General features: G+C 37.5%; 1 pseudogene; it reads left to right on the top strand.

Annotated features, from left to right (window-relative positions):
* The first annotated feature begins 672 nt into the window (after positions 1 to 672).
* Positions 673 to 1,602, top strand: LOC110328144 (annotated as a pseudogene).
* The last annotated feature ends 9,103 nt before the right edge of the window (positions 1,603 to 10,705 follow it).

Here is a 10,705-nt window from a genome sequence, read left to right as displayed (position 1 = left end):
GGTACAGCTGTGGATGAAGTTCTCTACTAGAGTTTCCATACTAAATTTCATTTAACTCTCATCATAATCCTATGAATTTTATTCCTTATTGAAATCTGACTCAACTAAGACTTTCAGACTTTAAGGAGCAAGGCTGAACTCTGCAGCTCAAGGCAATAAAACAAGCATTTGAGATTCAGTAATACCTGAATCCATTCTCTTCCTCCCCTCCCCTCCCCTTCCCTCCACTTCCCTCCTTCTCCCCCTTTCCTCTCCTTTACCCTCCTCTTCTCTTCCCTTTCCTTTATTACAAGTCTACTTCCTTCCTTTCTTCCTATATTCTTTCCTTCTTTTCTCCTTTCCTTTCTTTCCTCTTTACCTCCTTTTCTACTATTCTCCATTATCTGTTCAGATTGAGTGTAGATACTTACATTTACTAGATAAAGGCTGTACCACTCACCAACATTTAGATCATGAATTCACCTTCATCAGTGCATCATGTGACTACCAAATAGAAGCAAAGACCCTAGACTACAAACAGTTTTCTAAATAATTTAAGAAAAAACTTAACACTTCTCATATATGAATGATTTCTTAAGAATTTCTAGTTCACAGAAATACATGCATATAGTCAGTTGCTTATAGAGTGCTTAATTCACTTCAAACTTTTTTTTCAAAAGATTTTCAAGCTGTATGGAGTCATATAATTTAACAAGAACTTTGGAATTCCTTCTCCTTGGACTCTCAGAAGACCCTGAAATACAGCCTATCTTATTTATACTATTCCTGCTCATATACATGCTCAGCGTGCTTGGAAATGTACTCATCCTCTTGGCCATCAGCTCTGATTCCCACCTCCACAGCCCTATGTACTTTTTCCTCTTCAACCTTTCATTGTCTGACATGGGTTTCAGCAGCACCACCATTCCCAAAATGCTGGTAAATATGCAGACTCATAAGAAATCCATAACTTATTCTGAATGCCTAACTCAGGTGTCTTTCTTCTTTCTTTTTGGCGACATGGATGGCCTATTACTGACTGTGATGGCCTATGACCGATGGGTGGCTATTTGTCACCCTCTGCACTACTAAGTCATTCTGAACCCTTGTCTGTGTAGATGTTTGGTTATAGCTTCATTTTTCATTAGTCTTGTGAGTTCACAAATACACTGCTTGATGGTGTCACAACTAACATTTTGTACTAATATGGAAATCCCTCATTTCTTCTGTGATGTTACAGAGCTCCTAAAACTTGCCTGTTCTGACACCTCTATCAATAATATAGTTAGGTTTATTTTTAGCATAATTCTTGGTTTCCTCCCTGTCTCAGGAATATTTTATTCCTATTATAAAATAACTTCCTCCATTTTTAAAGTTCCATCACTCTTAGGGAAATATAAAGCCTTCTCTACCTGTGGATCTCACCTGTCAGTTGTTTGCTTATTTTATGGAACAGGTATAGGTGTCTACCTCAGTTCATCAGTTTCTAGTTCTTCCAGGGAAAGTGTGGTGGCCTCAGTAATGTATACAATGGTGGTTCCCATGATGAACCCCTTCATCTACAGCCTGAGGAACAGGGACATCAAGAAAGCCCTTCATAAAATTGTCAGACAAATAATGTAGTGTAACTACCCAAATGATCCCTTAATATATAGTTTTAAAAACTGTGGATCTCATTACTAATTGTGGTGGCATGAAAAATGTAGCAAATGTAAAAATTTCTGATCATAAAATTACCAGCAATTAATTTATACATGTAGTAAATAAAGCTGTAAACTGCAGTTTTTTCTAAGTTATATGTTGTAGTTTCACTATGGCTTGGTTATTGAATGTACAAAATTATAAATTAGTACTGTACTTGCTTTAATATGATTAAACACCAAAGAATATATCCAGAACTACTTTAGATTTTATTTTTTGGAATTACAATGTTTTTATCATAGGTACAAAGGAAAACAATGATTTAATTACAGAAGTAATGATTTTCAAAATATTCTTAACATAATTTATCAGCATTTAAACATAAATTTAATATATGCTGGACATTTTGGCAAGAATGTATAATTTTAAAATTTGATATTTGTATTTCTTACTTGACTTTTATAGAGCAACTCTTTGTAGCAAAACCTTCTTGGGAAGAGAGTCTCATTGCATTTTCATTATGGGACACCTGATAGCATTTCCCAGTTCTATGGTTAGCCCCAAATTCAAGTACATATGGCAACAGTAAATGGACTCAATGGGCTCATGTAATGAAGGATTTACTGAGACCGGTGAGGGTAAAGTAGTAATGAGTGATATATACTTATACATATACATGTATGAACTTGTCAAATGTAAGGAAATATTTAAATCACAGAATTTTAGTTTGATATTAAGGCAGAATTTGTACCAATTTCTGAAATTGTCTTTAATATACTCCTGCCACTTTCTACTATGTGTTTATATAACTCAGCCTGCTCTGCAGTGATGTGTATTATTTCAGAATAGCACATGAGTCTAAAAATGTCAAATTTATAAATTTTGATATATATTTCTTCAGTCATGATTTTATTTTTATGAAAATATAAAAAACCTACATCCCATCTAATAAGTATACAAATTTGATTTTATGTTTAATAGATGCTAAAATTTTATGAATTATGAATATTTTTATTGTTATTCTCTTGTAATATAAGCATTGTACTTGGTATTAGATAGCATAGTAATGTTTAAAAGGATGACTTTCAGTGACTTTGTACACATATCTCCCTAGACTTTACTATCACTTCCATTTTCCCATCATTTTCCCAGTAGTTTTTTTGATCCTCTAGATAGTAACATTGTCCAGTATATATTAAATAAACAGTTTAAACAGATTTGTATTGTATATATAATACATTTGCTTTGTCCATTTCTATTTGAGAACTAGGTTGGTTTCATAGCTTAGATATTCTGAACAATGCAACAAAAACATTGTTGCACAAATATCCCCATGACATATAAGAGTGGAGTCCTCTAGATAAATGCTCAGTAATAATATCATTTGAATATATTTAGTTTTAGTTGTTTGAGAGCTCTTTATACTGATTTCCACACTGGCAGAATACATTTCCACTAGAACTATATAATTTAATTAAAATAATATTTAAGGAAAGGCTAACCAATATATTAGGTCAATGGGAAGTGAAGTATCAAGTCTTTGAAAACATGGAAGGGTATTTGGATCACTCATTCAATGTCAAATCCAAACAAAACAAAACAAAACAAAAGAAAACAAAACAAAAGAAAACAAAAACTCTCAAGAATAGAACATGCTGAAATTCTTAAATAGCATAAAAAAATCAATTCTTTGAATAACAGTTGTAGAAGAGTTTCAGATAAAATTCAGGCACAGAAGGCATCTTCAACAAAATCATAGAAAAAAACTCTACTATAAGCAAGATGGATATCAAAAGCTAAGAGGCATGTAGAATTTCAAATACAAATGAGTAGAAAATCTCTGCACCATACCTAATAATCAAAACATGAAGAATATTGAACAAAGAGAAGATATTAAACACTGTGAGGAAAAAAACCACACAGTAACACAAAGGCTGGTTCATAAGAGTGATACTTGAGATAGTAAAGACAGTTTAGAGTAATCCCACAACCAACATCAATGTAATTGAAAAGGAACTCAAAGCATTTTTACTAAAACCAAAAACATACTTGTATGACAACTCTTTACATACATATTTAATATAGTACCTGATATCTAATTAGAACAATCTGACTAATGAGTGAGATTATGGGGTAGAAGTAGGAAAGAAAGTGCCACGGAACTGACCCAGTTGGCTTCTCTCAATACGTGGGAAATTAAGGTTCCAGACAGGTGGACAAAGAGTTGGCGATGAAAAGGGTGACAAACAGACATGAACATGAGGGAGTGCTGTATCTGGATGTAATTTTGTCAAAGTTAGAATCAGTTTTATATAGTACATAAAACAAAGGAGTAGGGTATCACAGAAGATAGGTACATAGAAGTGTCTGACACAAACAGAGGAATGCCTTCAAAGGACTGGCAGGAACCAGGGGATGTTTACAGTAAAGATAAAACAGCCCTGTCTAGAGTCAGCTAATGACAAGGGCCAGGTAAGTATTTCACACTCTAGTCATAATTTATGCTATTCCTTTGAGCCTTGTGAAAGCTAGCACCAGGGGGTTCTGCTCTAGCAGACCTTATCATGAATAATGCAATACCACAACCCCACTTTTTCCTAGGCCTTGGTAAATATTTGCATATGAGAGTAACTTGGCTATTCTTTTAAGTATCTGTAGGGAATCTCCATTTGTTAGAAGAATTCACCAACTTTCTTCTAATATGTAATGTAGTTTGCAATACCTGACTGTAATAAAGATTCTAGGTATAATTTTGCTAAGCCTGCCTTGAGTCTTCTAACTCTTATCCAATAAAATACTGTAAGGAAGCATGCAAGACACTCCACAATATAGCAGGGACAAATCTGGGGCATTCTAGCTATGGGAATGCCAACGTTCCAGGAGGTGAAATTTCCATGAAACTCTTTTCCTCGGGACTGCTCTCAGGCTTTCCAGGCTTATCATACTGAAGTGGATGTACCAAAAAAGATGTCAAAATGTTTGTATTCCTGAATGATAACTACAAAATAAAAAAAAAATTAAAAAAACCACTTCTGGAGGTATCATCATCCCAGATTTCAGGTTAAACTACAAGACTCAATTAATAAAAACAGAATGGTATTCATGGGAAAAATGGTTCTTCAATGGAATAAAATTGAGGATTCACATATGCATCTATATATATCTACCTGATTTTTTAGCAGAATTTAACAAGATAGTTTGGAGAAGGTAAAATTTTCAACAACTGTTACTAGTAAATGTGGATAGCTACACACAGAAAAATTAAACCTGATCTTTGACCCGCTATCTCTTGAAGCTAGGAGATATATAGTGGTGAGATTAAATTGAATTTCTACCTCTCTCAACTCCATGATGGACTCTATCTTGCTTGAGCTTGTAAATATCTCTTGAATTCTGCCACAATCATTGAGAGTTCATATGTGTAACTGCCATTTTGTTTCTGGACAGCTGTTTTTATAACACCATCCTCTACCCTTGTATCTTATAATCTTTCGGTTCACTCCTCTTTGAAGTTATTTGACATTTAGGGAATAGATATAACATATACATCTGAATTATGGCTGATCACTCTATGTTCTCTTATTCTCTTCATGTCTAGCATTCATGTTATATATGTGAACTGTCATCTACTTCAAGAATAAGTTTCTATGGGGAAAGATAAGAGATGCATTTGTCTGTTGGCATGGAAGAATTCATTATTAAAATATATTATTTTGATTTATCAGGTTTATTTATGTTCTTCCTTTGGACATATGACTTATCCTCAGGTTCTTGGCCTCATAAACAGTACCAGAAATTTATGTAATCTTACAGAATAGGAATTAGGTCATATAAGAATGTGGTTGAGTACTCACATAATCTTGCTATTGAATCAGTGAGGAACCTGTGCTGAAGCTTGCATAGTTCACAGCTGGATGAGGCTGATGACCTTGTCTGCTACCTGTGATACAGATATAGGTTTCCAGAACTATAAAATCTAGCCTATAGGGATGAGATAGCTGAGCTAGACTGACACTATGACAGGCTATGAGCAGCCAACTCAGGGGTCTAGGCCTAAGTTTTTATTTCCCAGATCTAAACACACCAGTTCCAAGGAAAACAACAGCCCACCAGCAGCCAATCAGGAGCTACCCTGAAATCTGGCCTGAGGCAAAAATAGTTAGTCTGGAAAGTCTCTAGAACTCTACCTAAATTAAGACACACTCATACCCCTATAGATAGAGCCAACCAGTCAGGATAAAGGTCACCTACTCCTCCCTGGAATCCCCCTAATTGTTTTAAATTGAACCTGTGAGCTCACCTCCAGGTTTCCATTTTGATGAATGGTCAATCCCTGCATCTTTGTAATTTCTACAGAATAAAATGACATCTACTTTTACATACTATTTGTATCTGGGGTATTCTCTTTAGTCATTCTTGTACATTTACATATGAGGGTTCATTTGTGATCAAGGAAGCCCTACCCTTTCAATTAGTTGTGTGTTGTGGGTAGATTTTGCTCACTACTAATAGATAAGTTTGCAGTACTACACATGCTATGGCTCTTTTACTGTCTGAAACCAATCTGGGGGCCAAGAGGACTTCAGGCCTTCAAGGAATTCAGACTTCTTGCAGAGAACCTAAGCTTAATTGTATGGTTGGGGTAATTAACCATCTTTTGCAGGAATGAATGGCCACCAGTTCTACCAACTCTTTCTCTTTTTTAAAAATCTTTAATTCCTGAACCCTGGAATGTTTGGGTCCATATGGTGAAACATATGGTTCTGGGGAAAAATGGTTAAAAATTAATGTGTTGCCCCTCAGAAGGCCACCATGCTAGGCTCCTGTTTGTAAGCACACCATAGCATCAGTAATAGTGTCAGGCCTTGGAGACTTCCCTTGAGCTGTATCTCAATTTGGACTGGCCACTGAACATCTTTTCCCTCAGTATTTTCTCCATTTTTTTCCCTGAAATTCTTTTAGACAGGGACAATTCAGGGACAGAGTTTTTGACTATGGGATGATAACCCCATCCTTCCACTTGATGCCCTGTCTTTCTTTTTTGTAAAGAATTTTTATTAGATATTTTCTTCATTTACATTTCAAATGCTATTCCCAAAGTCCTTTATACATGCCCTTCACCCCGCCCTGATCCCCAACCCATCCACTCAAGCTTCATGGCACTGACATTCCCCTCTACTGGGGCATATAATCTTCCCCAAAACAAGGGCCTCTCCTTCCACTGATGCCCTACTAGACCATCCTCTGCTACATATGCAACTAGAGACACAAGCTCTGAGTGGTACTGGTTAGTTCATATTTTTGTTCCTCCTAGGGAGTTGCAAACCCCTTTAGCTCCTTGGGTACTTTCTCTACCTCCTTCATTAGGAGCCTTGTGTTCCATCCAATAGATGACTGTGAGCATCCACTTCTGTATTTGCCACGCACTGGTATAGTCTCACAAGAGAGAGCTATGCCAGGGTCCTGTCAGCAAAATCTTTCGGGCATATGCAATAGTGTCTAGTTTTGTGGTTGTATAAGGGATGGATCCCCAGGTGAGGCAGTCTCTGGATTTTCCTTCCTTCTGTCTCAGCTCTAAACTTTGTCTCTGTAACTCCTTCCATGGGTATTTTGTTCCCCATTCTAAGAAGGAATGAAGTATCCATACTTTGGTATTCCACAGTTTGTTCTTAATGGATAGCTGGGCACAGTTCCTGTAGCTTTCTGGTACAGAAGACAGAAATCATTAGTAACTATTTCATGTAAAAACAGAAAGATAACAAACTACTAAAGTTAAAATGATTCTTTACAAAGTTTTGAATTCATGTAAATGGAACAATTAGCTCTTTCTAATATCTTTCCAGGGCTTATTATCCCCAATTCTTCAAACACCTAGTAAAACAGACTACTATCTTTAGAATGCTTCTACATCACCTTTTAATTCTCTAATGTTAATTTCATTATCCTAGCAATTCCATACCCTCATGTACTATCCTTCTAATACTATTTATTCCTGTATCATATATAATTTCCTAATTTTCTGTCTGTACCTTTTCTTCCTGAGACCACTTTAACTCTCTATCTTTCATGTCCTCAATTTCACCTTGATTAAATAATGCAGCAGTCATTGGACTGGAGGGTACATGTATCTCCTCATTATTTCACATTCAAGGTTAAGTTTGGCAGTGAAACTTTTCTATAAAGGACCATGTAGGCTTTTCTGGACCTTTAATATGTTATCCTTTAACATGGCTCTAAAGGCCAAGTGGAAGACCTGTTCATCATCATGCAAAGCCTCATAACTATCTCTACCCTTCATTCCTGGGAATCACATCTGTTTCATTTACTATGGTGTAATTAGCTCAGAGTGATGGGGAAGTATATTCCCCAGGAAGAAAGTTTGAAAGTGCAGTAGTAAAGATAGCAAATCAGCTTCAGAGAAACAGCAAGCAACAACACATGTGGGAATCAGAGAGATCAAAGGTGTGGTGATGCTCCAGAGGTAGGAAGTATGTCACACTTCCCCTTACATAGCCTGGCCAGATCCAGCACCACTTGACAGGCTGAGATGCTGAGTCAAAAAGGTCTGAATTTTTGCAATAAAACGTATGGTCCTTAGGTCCAAATTCACCCCCTGGCCAATAACCTGGAACTTGGAAAGAACTGATGAATCAAAAATTTGATTCAGTTATAATTCAGAGGGAATTAGAGGGCTTAGCTAGTCTGACTTCATCACAGACTCTGAGATACCAGTTCTGGAGTTTCTGTTTCCCACAACTGAAAAAACCAGTTCCAGAAAAAAACCATAGCCCATATGCAGCCAATCAGTAGCTGTCCAACCAAGTGGCCTGATGCAAGAATATTTAGTCAGCAACAATTCTGTAAAGTCCCCAGAACCCAAGCCATGAGACAGAGACAACAAACCATGATAAAGTCAGCAAATCTTCCTTGGAATTCAACTAATCAGCTTTAAATTGAGCCTGTGAGCATACTTCCAGGTTGTCATTTTGTTGAATTGTTAAGCCCTGAGAGCAGGTAATATCAGTAGAACACTTTCTGCTTTTACATACTATTTGGGAATGTAAAGAGTATTCTCTTTGGGGACTCTTGGACACTTGCAGGGAAGCATCTTTCTGGTCACTGTCAACTGTTAACTCCATGTTTTATGAGTTTAGTATGTGGTATTTTCAAAAATGAAGTATTGGATCTTCTTCACCTGCTTGCATTTACTTGCCAGCACATCTGTTGGAGCCAACTTCTACAGAAGCCCAGCTGAAACAACTATCCTCTTGGAACTGAGCAACTACTAGATTCTTAGACTTTCATTCACAGCTGACCATTGTTGGGGAGTTGGACTACAGACTGGTTCTGGGCACCATCCCCGCCAGAGCAGAGGTGTCTGCCCGGGAGCACTCTCACAGCCTGAGTTGGTAAGGGAGCCATCTTCACTCCAGTACACCCAGGCTCCAGTCCTTGCTGGGGAGAGGGCAGACTGCAGAAGCTACAGAGCTTCTGGGACATACCCCTTTTCTGGCTCCAGACATCCAGGCACCATCCCCGCCAGAGCAGAGGTGTCCACCAGGGAGTGCTCTCACAGCCTGAGCAGGGTGCCTTGAAGTCTAAGCCTGTGCAGGTGAGTGTACAAACTGCAGAGGTAACACATCTTCTGGGACAGGCCCCATTTTGGGCCTACATCTTCAGCAAGAAGGCAGATCTGAACACCAGGCCTCTGTGTACCTTCCTTGCAAGAGGAGAGCTTGCCTGCAGAGAGTACTCTGACCACTGAGACTCAGGAGAGAGCTGGACTCCCAGGACTGCTGATTGAGGCTAACGGAATCACAGGATAAACAAGCTCCAACCAGAGACAACTATAACAACTAACTCTAGAGATTACCAGATGACAAAAGGCAAATGTAGGAATCTTACTAACAGAAACCAAGACCATTCACCATCATCAGAACCCAGCACTTACAACTCAGCCAGTACTGGATACCACAACACACCTGAAAAGCAAGACTCGGATTTAAAAGCATACCTCATGATGCTGGTAGAGGACTTTAAGAAGGGCATTAATAACTCATTTAAAGAAATAGAGGAGAACACTGCTAAAGAGATAGAAGTCCTTAAAGAAATACAGGAGAAAACTGCTAAAGACATAGAAGTCCTTACAAAAACACAGGAGAACACAACCAAACAGGTGATGGAATTGAGCAAAACCATCCAAGATCTAAAAAGGGAAGTAAAAGAAATAAAGAAAACCCAAAGTGAGACCACTCTGGAGATAGAAACCCTAGGAAGGAAATCAGGAAACATACATGTGAGCATCAGCAACAGAATATAAGAGATGGAAGAGAAAATCTCAGGTTCAGAAGATTCCACAGAGAACATGGACACAACAATCAAAGAAAATGCAAAATGCATAAAGATCCTAACTCAAAACATCCAGGAAATCCAGGACACAATGACAAGACCAAACCTAAGGATAATAGGAGTAGATGAGAATGAAGATTTTCAACTTAAAGGGCCAGCAAATATCTTCAACAAAATTATAGAAGAAAACTTCCCGAACCTAAAGAAAGAGATGCCCATGAACATACAAGAAGCTTACAGAACTCCAAAGAGACTGGACCAGAAAAGAAATTCCTCCTGACACATAATAATCAGAACAACAAATGCCCTAATAAAGATAGATTAAAGGCAGCAAGGGAAAAGGGGCAAGTAACATATAATGGCAAGCCAGTAGAATCACACCAGATTTCTCAACAGAGACTATGAAAGCCAGAAGATCCTGGACAGATGTTATGCAGGCCCTAAGAGAACACAAATGTCAGCCNGGGCTACTATACGCAGCAAAACTCTCAAATACCATAGATGGAGAAACCAAAGTATTCCATGATAAAACCAAATTCACACAATATCCACAAATCTAGCCCTTCAAAGGGTAATAAAGGGAAAATATCAACATAAGGACAGAAAGTACATCCTAGAAAAAGCAAGTGATCCTTCAACAAACCTAAAAGAAGACAGCCACAAGAACAGAATCCCAACTTTAACAACAAAAATGACAGGAAGCAAGAACTTTTCTTTAATTTCTTTTAACATCAAT

Source organism: Mus pahari, chromosome 10 (assembly GCF_900095145.1).
Source record: "Mus pahari chromosome 10, PAHARI_EIJ_v1.1, whole genome shotgun sequence".
NCBI classification, from domain to species: domain Eukaryota; kingdom Metazoa; phylum Chordata; class Mammalia; order Rodentia; family Muridae; genus Mus; species Mus pahari.
This window is presented reverse-complemented; position numbering and strand designations above follow the sequence as displayed.